The sequence below is a fragment of the Molossus molossus genome, unplaced genomic scaffold, assembly GCF_014108415.1.
Source record: "Molossus molossus isolate mMolMol1 unplaced genomic scaffold, mMolMol1.p scaffold_m16_p_4, whole genome shotgun sequence".
Classification (NCBI taxonomy): Eukaryota; Metazoa; Chordata; class Mammalia; order Chiroptera; family Molossidae; genus Molossus; species Molossus molossus.
The window spans coordinates 31,906,302-31,923,729 of NW_023425377.1; the positions used below are offsets into that span (position 1 = coordinate 31,906,302).

Here is a 17,428-nt window from a genome sequence, read left to right on the forward strand (position 1 = left end):
GAAAGACCAGAAGGAGCATTGCAATTAACGTCTCTTTGTGTCTGTGTGTATGTATATGTGGGTGGGTGGAGAGGGTGAGCTTGCTGGTGTGCTTTTGTTACCCAGTGTCTTAGTTTTCTTGAACTACAGGCTGAAAGTAAACTCAAAACTGTTTCACCTCCTCCACCTTTTCTATGAAGAATGTACTTTATAAAACTGTACTGGTTTGTTTCTAGTGTGCCCGAAGGTTATTTGTTTGCATCCGAAGGGTTACTAATCCTTTTAGCTGCTACATACCTTTCCAGGCTTATGCAGGTTCTAAGTATAGCTCAAATGATGAGAACACAGAGCTCACAAATTGCCTAAGATCTGCCCTTACTTTCTGAGGCATGTGGTGTGTAAAGAAGATGGAGTGTAAATTGAAAAAGTGGTTGGGCATCTTTTAAAAATGTGGTTGTGGGAGATGCTGACATGTCGTTGAAGCCAGGCTGCCTGGTATTCCCCCTTGATTCTTTATGAGTCTCTCTTCTCATGAGCCGTGAACATATCACTTCTCCAGCATTATTCTAGTTCATTTCAGAAGTCTTTAAGATGAAGGAAAATAAAAATTCCAAATAAAGAGTGTTTTCTGACTTTTCAGCAGTGATGAATGTGGGTGCCAAATAGACTGTTTCTGATATGTGTAAGGGGAATAAGTGTAACCAGGATGTTAGGAAGCTGCCGGGTATTCCTGTATTTTATAGGCTCCATGTCTTCTCACATAATCAAGAAATTGGTATGTTCTGTCCAGCTGGTGTGGCTCAGTGGTTGAGCATTGACGTATGCACCAAAAGGTCACCAGATCAATTCCCAGTCAGGACACGTGCCCAGGTTGTGGGCCTGATCCCCAGTGAGGGGCATGCAGGAGGCAGTCAATCGATGTTCTCTCTCATCAATGTTTCTGTCTCTCTCTCCCTCCCCCTTCCTCTCTCTCTAAAATCAATAAAGGGGAAAAAATTTTGAAAAAAGAAATTGATATGTTCTAAGAAAGAATATTACTTCCTGATTCAGCTAGGAGCATAACTTTGTAAAACATGAATTTCAGTGTGGGATTAGAGAAAACAGGAGAAAATTTAAAAAATCTTGTTAATTTTGGATGCCTATGTTGAATTAGTACCAGGTTGCAGTTTCATGCCTTTCTAAAAGCAAAGTGATAGTGAAAGTATGTTTGGTGTAGACTCCTGTTCAAAATGAGAGCAGTCAAAGGTGAAGGATGCCAGGCAGGATTTAAAGCAGATAATTGGGAAAGTAGAGAATATAAAAGAAGTGGAGTTGTTCATGCAGATTTCTGCTTCTCCTCTTAAAGGAGATCTTTAAAAAAAAAAATTTATCACAAATAGGATTTTTTATTTGTCACCATTAAATGTCTGAATTTTAAACAGATTCTTAGACTGGGAACTCATATCCACCATCTTGTTCAACTTTAGCACCTGTCTCATCTCTATTAGCTCTTCCAGAACTGCTACCTTCATCATGAAGCTCCATGAGTTTTCCAATTCAAACTTGGGCTTCTTCAGCATTTTGACTTTTCTAACAAAAACATCATGGAGTGGATAAATGGATTGCCAAGCCTTTTCTATGTCTTTTTCCAATGCTATCTGGAATCAGTTTATTGACCACTTCTTTCAAGTCATTTGCGCCTTTCAGGTCATGATTTCTGTCATCTTCTGGATTTGGCGGACCTGTTAATGCTGACTGTAAGAAGTCTTCTGAATCTAATTTTTGTGTTTTTTAGTAAAACCAGCACAGAACAGACGAAGCAAATAACCATTGATAGTCTTGACATCAACATGAGCTTCAAGCATTGTCTGCCATTTTTTTTTTACCACAGAGCACATCTTATCACAGGTGAGATCCATGCCATTGAAATTAGTCAGGCAGTTTTTGTCCTGAACATCCTCAGTAATTAGCTTGACTTTTCTAAATGTAACTTCATCATTCTGCAGATCAGCTAGGCTCACTTAAAAAACACAACGCTTGAGACCATCAGATTCAATTTTGGTTCCTTGAGTTCTTGTGAGTAGTGTTTTCCCAATAATTCTTACATTAAACATAGCTGGTGCTTTCACATAACATCATCTTTCTTAGAAAATGGATCAACCACTTTCTTCTTGGATCCCTTTTTGCTGCCTTTCATAAGGTGCTTGTGCTTGCCTACCACCATGGTGTTAGCTCAGAGAGCCAAAAGGATCTTAAAGGAGATCTTAACATTAATACAAAAGGTCACTGAAAACCAAGGACTGTACAGACAACTTTATACAAGTCATATGTTTTGTTTTTGTTTTTTTTTTAAGATGATAAACATAGGGATTACTTAATTTGGAAAAAGGGAGGGAAACCTATAATAATGTTACTGAGATGCTTGAGATAACAAGATCATACCTTAAAAATGTCTGCCCTTCTTCCTTGTCTTTTTTTTTCTTCACCGAGGAAATGTTTTGCATTTATTTTCAGATAGAGTGGGAGGGAGGGATGGGGGAAGAGAGAGAGAAACATCGATGTGAGAGAGACACAAATTGACTGGTTGCCACCTACATGACCTCAACCGGGGTGGGGACAAACTGCAACTGAGGTACGTGCCCTTAGCAGAAACCGAACCCAGGACTGGTCCACAGGCCAACGCTCTAACCGCTGAGCTAAACTGGCCAGGGCTCTTGTCTTATCTTTAAAGACAGCCCAAGGATCCACTTGATAATCTTACATGCCTCAGAATTAAAATCTCCCCTGGGAGACTTGGTAAATATTGGGATACTTTTATAAAAAGAACTGAAAATGTTATTACTTATAAATGGTTTATTATAAAAACTAAGAGAATAGAAATAAGTGAGAAGTGATTTAACTTTGTTGATGGGCATATGGGTCAGAATAGACTCGTTTTTATTTCCTGTGTGATAGAATAACCTTTTGATATTCCCTAGAGCCCTTGGTGTATTTTATGAATAGATTGCCAAGTTATTCTTGGAGAGTGTTATATTTTCAGTGGAAAGTAACAGAGACTTAAAAGATAAGGTTATACTACATATGATTTAGAAGAACAGGTTAAAATCATGTTCATTAATAAGAAATACTAGGTATTTTATAGGGCTTCTATATGCAGATGGGTTTTCTCTCAATTTATGTTTCAGTTAGCTGAAATCATTGAAGTTACAACAAGCATCTCCATTTTGAAACAGACTTTGTAGTAAGAGTTTTTATTTTTTATGTTGAGCCTCCCATTTCTAATCACTTTTATTTGAAAGCATTAGGAAAAAATGCACCACTAATAAGCAAAATGGATGTTTGCTCCTAGTTAGGGTTAGGTGAGACAAAGTCAATGTTCTTGCCTTGCCCAACTGCCTGTTATCCCCTCTCTCTTTGTTTTTATTCCCTCCCTGCTTCTATAGGGTCTGGTTCGAGTTTCATGAACAATCCAGGCTTTTGAGGAATTGAGCAGTAAAAGGTGTTGATACTAAAATTTCTTAAAACCTCAAGGCTAAAATTGAGAAGTAAAGAGTATTTTAATGACTATGAACATATTTTACCTTTTTAAACCTTTTTTTTTAAACAAAGTTTTTAGAATCAAGGAATCTTTTTTAAGGAAGTAAAGGAATTACTGAAGGAAAAAAGAAATATTGAGACTAGTATTTTAATGAATTTTTACCACCAATTACAGGATAACTTGGTGAATCATTATTCTTCCAACTCTGAGATTCTTCCATTCATTATTATAGTTTGCTATGAATGGCAGTCTTAAATTTGGAGTCAAGCCCAAACACCCACTTAGTGCAGCAGTCCTTACAGTTGTAGGTTAGAAACATCGGGGGGCAAAGGGGTGGAAATTGGATAAATGAATGAAGGAAGAGGAGAAATTTTGGATTCTCCATTTCCTTTAGTAAATTTGAGGATCTTGGAATAGCTAGAGTAATAGAAAGGGATTATATAAGAGGAACAGATATGTTAGAAGCTATGAAACCTAGAGAGAAAAGATTGAAAAAACTGCCTCTCTATGTGGAAGCATTCTTACATGGAAAATGTTAAATTCTATCCTTGGTGGTGGTTATAAATGGTTCTGAGGCAGTAGCTACTTTGGCATTTTGTTAGGGTAGCAGATACAGGTAGAGTTTATGGTGTCCTGGATTATTTTTCTGGATTTCTGATAATGTGACTTATTTCCTGTTTTAGGGATAGTACTGTGTGTAAGCATAAAATTTGTGTTTTCTTTTAAGATTTAACACACTTTATAGACTCAACTGAGGGTGATTTTATAAACCTTTCATCCTAAAGGTTACAGAAAACCAAGGAGTTTACCTTGATAGTGGTCCTACATCTCAGATATAGCTGCCTTTTTGTTGTTGTAAAAAAGGTAATATTTCTTTTTAAAAAATTTTATTTTTATTTTTAGAGAGAAGAAGAGGGAGATAGAGAGAGAAACATGGATTGGTTGCCTCCCACATGTGCCTAGACTGGGGGTTGATTCTGAAACCAGGATATGTGCCTTGTGACACTCCAGTCAACTGAGCCACACTGACCAGGGCTCTCACACTTTATTCAGAAGTCTTCACCTTTTTGTGTGCCATAGAGCCCTTGGACATTATCCCAGCCCCCTTTTTATTTTTTTTTATTTTTTTTATTTTTTTTTATCCTCATCCGAGGACATTTTTCGATATTTCGTTCAGATAGAGTGAGAGGGCCCTGGCCGGTTTGGCTCAGCGGTTAGAGCAGCGGCCTGCGGTCCGGACAGATAGAGTGAGAGGGAGAGAGAGAGAGAGAAACATCGACGTGAAAGCGACACATCGAGTGGTTGCCACCCACACGACCCAACCAGGGCTGGGGACAAACTGCAACCAAGGTACATGCCCTTAGCGGGAACCGAACCCGGGTCTCTCCGGACCGCAGTCGACGCTCTAACCGCTGAGCCAAACCGGCCAGGGCCCCAGCCCCCTTTTTAAAAATAGTTTTATTGATGTATAATTAACATACAATAAGCGGCATATATTTAGTGCACAATTTGTGAAGCTATTACCACAGTAAAGATAATGAATATACCAGTACCCTCAAAAGTTTCCTTCTGTTTCTTTGTAATCTCTCCTGCCCCCACCCGCCAAGGTGCTCCCATCCCTAGGTAACCACTGATTTGCTTTCTGTAACTGTAGTTTGTATTTTTTAGAAGTTTATATAAATGGAATTATACAATATGAACTCTTTCTTTCTGGCTTCTTTCAGTATATTATATGTTCTTACATTTATTTATTTATTTATTTATTTATTTTCCTTTATTGATTTTAGAGAGAAAGAAAGTGAGAGGGAAAGAGAGAGAGATAGAAACATCGATGAGAGACCATTGATTGGCCGCCACCTGTATGCCCCCCACAAGGATCGGGCCCACAACCTGGGCATGTGTCTTGACTGGAAATCAAACCGGCAACCTCTTGGTGCATGGGTTCACGCTCAACCACTGAGCCACACTGACCGCTGTTGTTACATTTATTAATAGCTTGTCCTTTTTTCTTTGCTGAGTAGTAGTATATTTTATGGATTTACTATAATTTGTTTATTCATTTACCTGTTGGTAGGCATTTGGGTTGTATCTAGGTTGTTTTGTTTTTGCTGTGCACGTTCAGACAAGTTTTTATCTGAATATGCCTTCATTTTTCTCTTGTAAATACCTAGGAGTGGAATGACGAGGTTATATGGTAGGGCTATGTTTAACTTTTTAAAGGAATTTCCTATTTTCCAAAGTAGTTGTACTGTTTTACATTCTCACAAGCAATAGAGGAGTTTCAGTTTCTTACCTACTAGGTAGATGAGTATGGTGAGTCTAAAATTTTAACCATTTAGGTGGGTATACAATGCTATATCAGTGTGGCTTTAATTTACATTTCCCTGATGATGTTGAGCCTATTCATGTGCTTATTTGCTATCTGTTCAAAAATTTTTCCCATTTAAAATATTTTATTATAGTCTAAATACCAGTCCTTTGTTATATATAGGTTTACAAATATTTTCTTCTTCCTGTGACTTGCCCTTTTGTTTTCTTAAGTGTATTTTAAAATGTCTAGTGAAACACAAAAGTGCTTAATTTTGATGAAGTCCAATCGATTTTTTTCCTGTTTGCTTTTTTTGTCATATTTCAAAAATTGTTGCTATAATTATGGTCACTAAGATTTTCTTCTTTGCTTTTAAGTTTTATAGATTTAGCTCTTAAATTCCATTTTCCACTGTGGATATGTAAGTTATATTCCACATATTCTCTTTGGGGTTTAATTTTCACTTGTACTTTGGAACCTTTGAGATCTTATTTATCCTGGAAGTAATTTCATCTTATGTGGTATTAGAAAACATTTGTTTTCCTATACTCAATTTTCCACAGGTTGTATAATGTCAATCTTTCTATCTATAAATATTAATGAATATTCAGCATTTTCATAGAAAGGAAGATTGATTCATTCCAGACTAGAAGGACAGGGAATAAGAATAGTAATAATAACAGTAACAGTAATAACAGTTGTTGCATATTACTATAACCCTAGCTGTGCTAAAGAGCTATAGATTCATCTCATTAATCTCTATATTACCCTTATAAAACAGGGCACTGTTGTTATTCCCGTTTTATAGGTAATTAAATTAAATTCTTTGAGATCAAACAACTTTCTTTAGGTTACAGAACAGAATTCAAACATAGGTCTAGATAGATGTCTAAAAAAACAACCACCCATATACTTTTTTTCATTTTTTTTAGAGAGTGGGAAGCGTAGGGAGAAACATCGATGGGAGAGACACATCAATTGGTTGCCTCCTACACAACCCCATCTGGGGTCGGGAATTGAACCGGCAACTTTTGCTCCTAGGGCTGGTGCTCTAACTGCTGAGCAAAACTGGCCGGGGCAACAATCATATTTTTATTCACCACATTGTACTGACAGTTTACATGTGTCTACTTTTTGCACCTGAAGTATAAAAGAGTATTCACTGCTAGGAATTTCTTATACAATTCTGATGATATCTCTTTAGAGTCCTTTGACAACTACAGTCTATTAAAACTGGACTGTTCTGCAGTTCAATTGGTGGGAAAGAAGTATTGGGTCTAGAAGTACAAAGTGCAGTGGCTAAATGCCTAACTGCTTTTTGCATTAGTAATTTAGACTTTGAAACCATTGTAAGAATCCTAATTAAACCTTTCTTATCTTAGGCCTGAAAAAGTAAGTAGCTGTTACAGTGTATGCAAAATCTATTTTCCCCTGACTCATGAGTTATTAAGAAGTTATCTAAATTATTATTTTTTTGAAATGTAACCTTATCTTTTTTTGTAAGTAGAACAGCTCAAAAAACATCACCTGTCAGGAATTTTAGTTATTTAAATTGCTTTCAGCAGCAAGTAGTGTTGACAAAGGGAGTGTGGGGAGGAGGAAGCTGTTGCTAGACTGTCTCTGTAGTTGTCTTTTCTATATTTTAGAATCAGCACGTGGCATTCCTAAAGACCTCTCTTTATGGCCCTGACACTTGTCTGTAAGGATTGCAAATGGCTAACTCCAGAGTCTCTTCTGAGTCTGGGGACTGCAGAAGATTGTTCTTTAGATCTGGCAGTTATTTGCCTGTGGTTAATTATTAATATTACCACAGAGATCCAGGTACTGGGAACTAGGATTTTTCTGTATGACTGGCAAAGAGTAAAGAATAGTTTCTCTTGCCCTGGCCGGTTTGGCTCAGTGGTTAGAGGGTCGGCCTGCGGTCCAAAGAGGCCTGGGTTTGGTTCCCGCTAAGGGCACGTACCTCGATTGCAGTTTGTACCTGGCTCTGGTTGGGTTGTGTGGGTGGCAGCCATTCGATGTGTCCCTTTCATGTCGATGTTTCTCTCTCTCTCTCTCTTCCTCTCTCTTCCTCCCGCTCTGTCTGAACAAAAAATGGAAAAATGTCCTCGAGTGAGGATAAAAATAAAGAATAGTTTCTCTTATTTGTCTGAATCTATAAGGATCTACCCTAGATCCAAAAGGCTGAAGATCAAGAAGTCATGTGGCTGTCCTGTCATGGTCAGCCTTTGCTTTTCAAAAGATTATAATCTCCGCCCTGGCTGGTCTGGCTCAGCAGTTAGAGTTTTGGCCTGCAGACCAATGAGTCAAGGATTTGATTCTGATCAGGGGCCCATACCTCGGTTATGGTTTGTTCATCCCTGGCCCTGGTTGGGGTTGTGCAGGAGGCAGGCAGTTGATGTGTCCCTCTCACATAGATGTTTCTTTCACTCCCTCCCTCCAACTCTATCTGAAGATAAATAGAAAAATATCCTCTGGTGAGGATTAAAAGAAGAAGATTATAATCTCAGTCACATTTGTAGAAGAATGGGTAGGAAAAGCTCTAAGGCCATGAGCATATGCTTTAAAAGCTGTAGAAATTCAGAGAAGTGAAAGAATTAAGTGAAAAGATGACTGGACTGAGAGTCAGAGGACCTAGGTTTTATTTATTTATTTATTTTTTGTTTGTTTTGTTTTTTGTTTTAGTCCTCACCCGAGGACCTTTTTTGATATTTTGTTCAGATACAGTGGGAGGGAGAGAGAAAGAAACATCGATGTGAAAGGGACACATCGAGTGGTTGCCACCCACATGACCCAACCAGGGCCGGGGACAAACTACAACCGAGGTACATGCCCTTAGTGGGAACCGAACCCGGGTCTCTCTGGACCGCAGGCCGATGCTCTAACCACTGAGCCAAACTGGCCAGGGCAGGACCTAGGTTTTAGAATCTTAGACTACTAGAGGTGAAAAGAATGCTAACAATTATTTAATTCAAACCTCTTATTTATAGACCAAGAAACATGGGCTAGAGAAGTGATCTGTCCAAATTTATAACTAGACTTAGAACTAGTTATAGTCCTAAGTTATCTCCCACTCCCACTGCAGTATACTTTCCATATATTATGCTTAGTCTGACTTAACTACTGATTAACCATGTGAACTATGGGCAAGTCACTCCAATTTTCTTGGTCTTTTCCTGTAAAATAGAGAGTTGTGGGCAGTGCTTATTTGCTTCATACAAGATGGGGGATATGAGAGGTCCTGAAAGGAAATCAGAGGATTGGTAGAGAAGAGGAGAAGGGATTTCATGGGATGGGGAACAGAGTGAACAGAGGCTCAGAGGTATGACTGTGTGGCTGTAGTAAAAGAAATGGCCAGGTTACAGAAGTCAAGAGGATTAGTGGGAGATAAACCATTTAAGAAAGGTGAAGTAGCTTTGTAGAGGTTATTTTAGTCCTGGGAAAGGCTTTTAGGTTCTCTTTCTGTAGAAACCTCAAGAAAGTAGGACTGGAAACTAGCATTTTGTAGCATGTCATGATGAATGTTAATGCAATTTTTGGCCATGTGAATGTGGCATGGTGACAGTTAGTAAATCAACATATCCAAGAACATGAATTAATTAAGTGTTAAGGTTCCAGCAAAGCATTTCTGCTACCTAGATGGAGTTTAGAGAGTTAAGTTTGTTTAATTTCTAGTCCTTATCAGTTTTAATACATCCCTCTTTTCAGGCTGTCTGAGATTAGATTTAAAAAGATATGATTCGCCCTAGCCAGTTTGGCTCAGCGGTTAGAGCGTCGGCCTGCGGTCCGGAGAGACCCGGGTTCGGTTCCCGCTAAGGGCACGTACTTTGGTTGCAGTTTGTCCCCGGCCCTGGTTGGTCGTGCGGGTGGCAGCCACTCGATGTGTCCCTTCACATCGATGTTTCTCTCTCTCTCTCCCTTCCTCTCCCCCCCTCCCACTCTATCTGTACAAAAAAATGAAAAAAAAAATATCCTCGGGTGAGGATAAAAAAATAAAAATAAAAAAATAAAAAGATATGATTCTTCAGCTAGCCAAATTGTGGGCTCAGGTGGGAAATGCCTGTGTGAAAAATCTGAGTCTATCTCTGGGCCCTATTGTTTCTTCTAAACACCCTCTAGCACAGTACAGTATAGGTCTTGAGTGCATGCTTATTTGAAGTGTTCTTTAGTCTTTTGTGAATGCGAAATAAATTGTATAGAGGGAGGGAAGGTTAGGGGGAGAGAGAAAGATGAGAGAATGAATATCAATCTTTTCTGGAGGGTCTTATCTCCTGTCTAGCTTGTAAGGTGCTTAAGAGCAATGGTGATGTTTAGCTCATGATAGCAATATCCTTTTATATATTTTAGTTTTAATGTTAGTCTTGGAAATCTTGAGATTATTTTCAAGGCTCTGTGTTTCTGTGGTCTAATACAGGAGATTGACAGTTTTGAAAACATTAGTCCTCTCACCAAGGTAACTATGAAGCAGAGAGAACCACTACTGTAACCATACGTGACCAGAAGAACTCTTTTGAGAAAAGTTTATTACTTTTCTCTAGAGATAGTATCTTATAGTTTTATCTTGTGTTTAATGAAAGAACATGTCTATAGGATTAAAAGTGTCTGCATTAATTTCCACAGTATAGGGCTGCTAACTGTTATCATTATAAATGAGAGCAGTATTTGACCCAGTGCTGTTGGGATTATTAACATACATTTAAAATGAATGATTGCTAAGTCTTCATATTATATGAATCTGTTAGTACCACAGTCTTTCATGGCTACAGAAGGGTTTACATAGAATATTAAATAAAGAAGACAAGGATGAGTCTTCACACTCTCGGAATTTGTCTGGATCTTCACAAAAAAATGCTAGTGGCAATAGGAGTGTCCTATTTTATTTTATTTTTTTTTCCTTTACCTCATATATACCTACCCATAGCTATGGAGTTCCTTCGATTTCTTCATTTGGCCATGGAAGCAAAGTGGTTTTGGACTGTTCCAAAATTATTTCATCATGCTCGCATGGGGCCTCCAGAGATATTTTTAGTTTTGAAAGTTTTTATGAAGGCTCACCAGGCAGAGAGGTTTCTAGTGATTTTTTTGATTCTTGTATGTTAAAGAGATGGGAGTTGGCCTTAGTTGGCAGCTCTTTGTATCCGCCAGGGCTTGTTCGTTACTTCTAGGCCCATGGGTGACGTCTGTTTCCTGTGATTGAAACCACAAGAAGAAGTGGTGAGAAGCCGCTGTAGGATATGCATTATCGGGCAAGCAGCAGGCATTGGGCTGCCCTGAAAAAGAGCAGTAGTAACTAAGCAGTCTGTTAGGGCCTTTAGAAGAGACTTTCAAAAGGATCTGACCCAGCCTCCTCATCTCAAAATGAGGAGGACACTGAGGCCTAGAGGTATTAAATTGCTCAAGATCATATAATTAGGTAAACTAGTTTTTAGACTTCACTAACTATTCATTATTCTTTCTCACAATTGCATTGCCACCCCTAATTTTTGTAACTCTGCCCTCCCAGAATGTTTCCTTAAACAAAGTACTGCTGGAGAGTAGTAAATACTGGTGGGCATTTTTTTCTTTTTTTTAATCCTCACCTGAGGATATTTTACCATTGATTTTTTTTTTTTTTTTTTTTTTAGATAGAGTGGGAGGGTGGGGGAGAGAGAAACTGGGAATTGAACCCGAGACTCTTTGGTCCTCAGGCTAACGCTCTAACCGCTGAGCCAAACGGCCAGGGCCTGGTGGGCATTTTTTAAATTGAATTTAAATTGGAGTGATATTGGCTGGTGGGCATTTTGAATATGGGAATTGGATGATGATGCTTTGCTTTTTAGATATTTTGTGAATAATAGTTTATGGGTTTTTTTTTTTATCCTCACCCGAGGACATTTTTGCATTCATCTTCAGATAGAGCGGCAGGGAGAGAGAAAGAGAAACATCGATGTGAGAGAGACACATCAAATGGCTGCCACCCACACAACCCCAACTGGGGCCAGGGACAAATTGTAACCGAGGTACATGCCCTTAGCGGGAACCGAACCCGGGACTCTCTGGTCCACGGGCCGATGCTCTAACCGCTGAGCAAGACTGGCCAGGGCATTTTATGCTTTTTTTTGAAAAGACATATACATAGGTTTTCAAAATAACAATATTTAAGAATTCCAAATTTCTGTTTTTCATTTTTATTTTACTTCGTATTTGAATATTCTAGTCATTATCTTTATGCAGATATTTTTACAGTATTGCATTTACAGTTTATACACTTTCCGCTTTTAAAATAATGTATCATAAACATTTTCCAGCTTTCTATTCTATGAAAATTGCTACTTATATTTGAAATGGAAATGTATTTTTATTATAAAATTGATCACATTTTTCTAAAAAAAATATAAATATGTATAAAATTATAATAAAACAATCCCCTACCTTGTTTTCCAGAAATTATAGTTATTTTGAAGTAGTTAGAACCAAAGAGAAAAATACATGATACATGAAGTCTCTTTGGTATGCAATTCTGTATGTTTGTGTTAGACATAGTTCCATACAAGAATGACTGCTAGAAGTATCAGAAGGACCTTATTTTAACTATTGTTTATATTTCTGATATTGAGACATAATGATATTTCACCCATTCTCTTCCCACAACCCAAGATTTTCTCAAAATAAAATCTTATCTAGCTTTGTAAAGGGTCGGAAAAATGTTTATTGTGGGTTTCATAAGATCAAATCTGGCTTTTTGAGTAGTAATGTAGTTTTTGGATCAGTTAAGCTATTATCAGTAGACTGATTATTTCTGGGTGTTCAGGAATGATGTGAAGAGAGAAAAAAGGAGTAACCGTCATTTAGAAATGAAGGTGGACTCCTACTTGGTGCTTGTACGTAGAAGCAGTATCAGCTGTAGGAACTTCCTGTCTACCAGGCCTTGGGTGTGTCAGATGGGTGTCCACCCTTGAAGAAGAGTAGATGTCCTTCTATTGACATCACAACATAGGAGAAGACAGTTGCTACGGAGATTGTGAAACAGCATTCCTGAGTCACTGTTTCCAAATGAATGGACAACACCCGTTTTTAAAGCAGCAGTCACCATCTTCTCTAAATTCAGGCAGTAAAGAGAGAGGCCTAGCTAGAAAGCAAAGAACAAGTATCAGTACTTAGAGCTTGAGAAATATGTTGAAACTTTGGAAAAATAGGTTAACATTAGTTATTGTTTTCTATATATGTACACTAAAAGTTTTATCAGAACCATATGATGTTTGAAAGGGAGAAAACTTTGCTTACTGTTCTTTGAACAGATGACATTATATGTGCACCTCCTTCCTGACAGCAAAGGAGATGGGCCTGTCTGCCACACCTTTGATACTTGATAGGAAACCAGGACTTCCAGAATCTGAGCACTTTCTTTATTGACAGCTTGTTTGCCCAATGCATGAGTGCTTCATCGTACAAAGGGCTGGCATTTTGTTTGGATGGATTTGTAGGAAGAATGCAGTGTTCCCAGCCTGGATTCCACCTGTTCTGCTGAGCTGGAATAGTGAAACCTGAGTGGACTTTCCTTCTCTCTAGGCTATCAGCTATCTAGGATGCAGGCTATGCCAGTCCCAGGGCTTCAAGATGAGCTGAGCTGTAGGCAAAACGTTCCCCCAAGAGACTTGCCTTCTTAGACTATTAGAGGATTATTAAAATATCTTTTGGACCTGTCAGAGGATTGAATCCTAATATTCATATAGTTTTTTCCTCTTTTTAATTACAGGCAGGAAATGCGATTTATTGGAAAACAGACTCTCACAAACAGCTTTAGACAGTTGTGTGGAAAATTGAGTTTGTTGTTTTTAATTTATAAAGAAATTATTTCAAATCTATAAGTAAATTATTGAAACAAGAAATGGATTACAGTTACCTAGTGCTGTTTATATGGCATTTCTAACCTGCGCTTGACGTATGTCAGTGCCTGGAATTTTCCAGGACTCCCTGGGTGGTATCAGGAAAAAGATACTGATTCTGGAAGGCAGGGTCAGGCTGAAAGAACTCTTTTAATAAGGAATAGAAGATCTTACACTCTCCTCTGCTATGTTCCCTCTGTTGTCTCTTGTGTGAATTCTAACTAGTTTAACTCTTCAATACTGAGTTTAGCTATGGGGCTACTGAGGTAGGGTGGAACTAAATGAATGAACTGCTAGAGTCTTACTTATTCCTTTATCACTTTTTCCTTCGTGATCATGGAGAACATGAGTGTGGTGTCCCCGTTCCTAGGGACTGCTGGCAACTCTTCAGTTTTCTTTTCTTTAAACATGATTAACTTTGTAATGTTAAATTAGCTTTATATGACTTAATATTTTTAAAAGCTTAATATAAATTAGCTTTATATTCCCTGTCATTAGGCTCCCTTTCCTCTGACATACTCATTTTCTTTTTTGAAGTGGCTGCTTCAGTACTACACTACTCCTGTTTAGGCTGTTGGCACCAATAAATAGTGATGTCAGAATCTATTTTATTTCTCTGTAAATGGTAGATGAGATATTGACTCATTCAATGTCATTCTTGGGCCATTCCTTGAAAATGGAAGGGAACGGTCTCTACATTTGAGTATATCCATTACTTTCTTTTCTGTAGTTCTAATTGATTTCTGTATAAGGAGTGGGAATTAAAGGGAGACCAGCAAGTTTCATCCTCATATATTATTTACTTTTTACAAAGCACTTTGCAAAACAAAGTGCTTTATATTCATTTCATTATTTATTCTCTAGTCCTAGTTGCATTGGTCCTATGAGACAACGTATCCCTGAAGATAGGAAGACTGACACTGTGGTAGATAAAAAGAAAAGCTTACCCTGCCTTTACTGTACTTCATTGGAAGTGTAGCATGTTTTGTGGCAAAGCTGGACTAGGATTCATTGGAAATTGAACTTAAGTCCATGTTATGACCTTTTGCCTCACTACCCTAAGGAACTGAATGTCAATCCTGTGATAGAATAAATAAATGAATTAAAGCCAGACCCTGCTCTCTGTTATGTATACTTCTGAATGACAGATACTTGACCTGCTGCTTCTTTGGTAGGTAGATTAGGATTTGAAAGAAAATTGTCATTGGCTGCAGTGACACTTTCCATTCTAACCATAAGTAGCCTGTGTCTTTACTGAGGGTTTATTGCTTTTCAAAGGAGGTGGAAGACTCCCTAGGTGACTTGTGTTCCCTAATTGAAAATTTTCCCCAAGGACCACTAACAAATATGTCATGTGGGTTGAAGCACCACTCAGGGTCCCCTGCTCTTATTCATAGGGAAAGACATTACCCTTGAAGGTTTGGTCTGATAGTTTACTGAGCTGTCTATGGCAGTCATGCTGTACTATCATAGATCTTGACTTGACACTTTTCCTCAGTTTCCTTCATTTGAATGAAGTAATGAGTGAATGCATATACTGTGCTTAGGATGATATTCCAAACCTATAGTGATGCTAATTTTTAAAAGTACTTATTTGAGGACTTCCGGTCAAGATGGCAACGTAGGTAAATGTGGTATCGTGTCCTCCCACAACCACACCAAAGTTACAACTAAACTACAGAACAGCCATCATTCAAAACCACCTGAAATAAAGCTGAATGGAAGTCCTACAGCTACGCAAGTAAAGAAGCAGCCACATCCAGACTGGTAGGAGGGGCGGAGGTGGACAGGCTGGTCCCACACCCACGTGTGGCGGATAAAAATCAGGAGGATACCTCGGCTGGGAATGTCCTCCCTGAGGACCGAGGGGTCCCCATTCCATACCAGGCACCCAGCTCAGGGTTGCAGTGCCAGGAAGAGAAGTCCCCATAACTTCTGGCTGGAAAAACCAGCAGGAACTGAGGCTCAGGGAATCTGACCCAGCTGGAGCCCCAGGCAGCTCCTTAAAGGGCCTGCACATGGACTTATCGGACTCTCTCCCTCTAAGCTTGGAGGGAAGGCAGCTGGAAGGGCACCAGAGACATACAGGGAAGAACTGAGCTCTTTGGCATTGGAGCAAGGGCTGGAGAGGGGGCTTTCTCCAGGACAGAAGTGCTGTCAGAGGCCTTTGTTCCTTTGGTGAGCCCTTCCCTGGGGCAGCAGACAGCTGCCATATCTGGGACTCCAGCAACCTGCCTCACACTGTTTGCCCCACCCCGGTGATTCCCTGAGGCCCCGCCCCACTCAACTTTCAGGCCCACCCAAGCTGTTGCCACTTGCTTAACCATAGGATTGGCCTGTCTTGGATCCTTAACCATAGGATTGGCCTGTCTTGGATCCTGCTTCAGGTTTTCCTAAATTCTTTCAAACAAGCAGCATCTGGTCTCAGCTAGCCCCATACCTCTTATTAAGTAATACATAGAAACAAACACAGGGAGGCAGCCAAAATGAGGAGACAAAGAAACAGGTCCCAAATGAAAGAACAGAACAAAACCCCAGGAAAAGAACTAAGTGAAATGGAGTTAAGCAACCTAACAGATGCTGAGTTCAAAATAATGCTTATAAAGATGCTCAATGAACTTAGTGAGAACTCAACGAACTTAGTGAGGGCCTCAAGAGCATAAAAAAGAACCAGTCAGAAATGAAGGAGGCACTAACTGAAATAAAGAATAATTTACTCAGATTCAATAGTAGAGTAGATAAAGCCAAGAAGCAGACCATCGATTTGGAATATAAGGAAGCAAAAAACACCCAATCAGAACAGCAAAAAGAAAAAAGAATCCAAAACAATGAGGATAGTGTAAGGAGCCTCTGGGACAACTTCAAGCATGCCAACATTCGCATCTTGAGTGTGCCAGAAGGAGAAGAGAGAGAACAAGAAATCAAAAACCTATTTGAAACAATAATGGCAGAAAACTGCCCTAACTTGGTGAAGGAAACAGACATACAAGTCCAGGAAGCACAGAGAGTCCCAGACAAGATGAACCCCAAGAGGCCCACACCAAGACACATCATCATCAAAATGCAAAAGGTTCAAGACAAAGAGAGAATCTTAAAAGCAGCAAGAGAAAAGCAATTACCTGCAAGGGAGTTCCCATAAGACTGTCAGCTGATTTCTCAAAAGAAATTTTGCAGGCCAGAAGGGAGTGGCAAGAAATATACAGAGTGATGAAATGCAAGAACCTATAACCAAGATTACTCTATCCTGCAAAGCTGTCATTTAGAATCGATGGCCATATAAAGAGTTTCCCAGACAAGAAAAAGTTAAAGGAGTTCATCACCACCAAACTGTTATCATATGAAATGTTGAAGGGTCTTTTTGAAGAAAAAGATAAAATATATGAACAAACAAAATGGCAATGAATACATATGTATCGACAATGGAATCTACAAACAAAATCAGAACAGAACAGAAACAATCTCATAGATACAGAGACTATTTTGTTGGTTGCCAGATGGGAGGGGGGTGGGGGAATTGGTGAGAAAGGTGGAGGGATTAAGAAGTACAAATTGGTTGCTAGACTCACAAACCTCAAAGGGAAGGGGGTTGGGGAGTGGGAAGAAATAAATCAAAGAACTTATATGCATAACCAATGGACACAGACAACAGTGTGGCAAAGGCAGGAGGGGGGCGGGAGTGGGGAGGAGGGGATCAATGGGGAAAAATGAGGAACATCTTTAATACATTCAACAATAAAGATAAAAAAAGTACTTATTATA

General features: G+C 39.0%; 1 protein-coding gene and 1 pseudogene across 2 annotated transcripts in view; one reads left to right on the plus strand and one right to left on the minus strand.

Moving 5' to 3' along the window:
- DIAPH1 (diaphanous related formin 1) overlaps positions 1 to 17,428 on the plus strand; it is a 98,934-nt gene that overhangs the window by 2,301 nt on the left and 79,205 nt on the right. The gene's annotated exons all lie outside the window — the stretch shown is intronic.
- LOC118615994 lies at positions 1,405 to 2,182 on the minus strand (annotated as a pseudogene).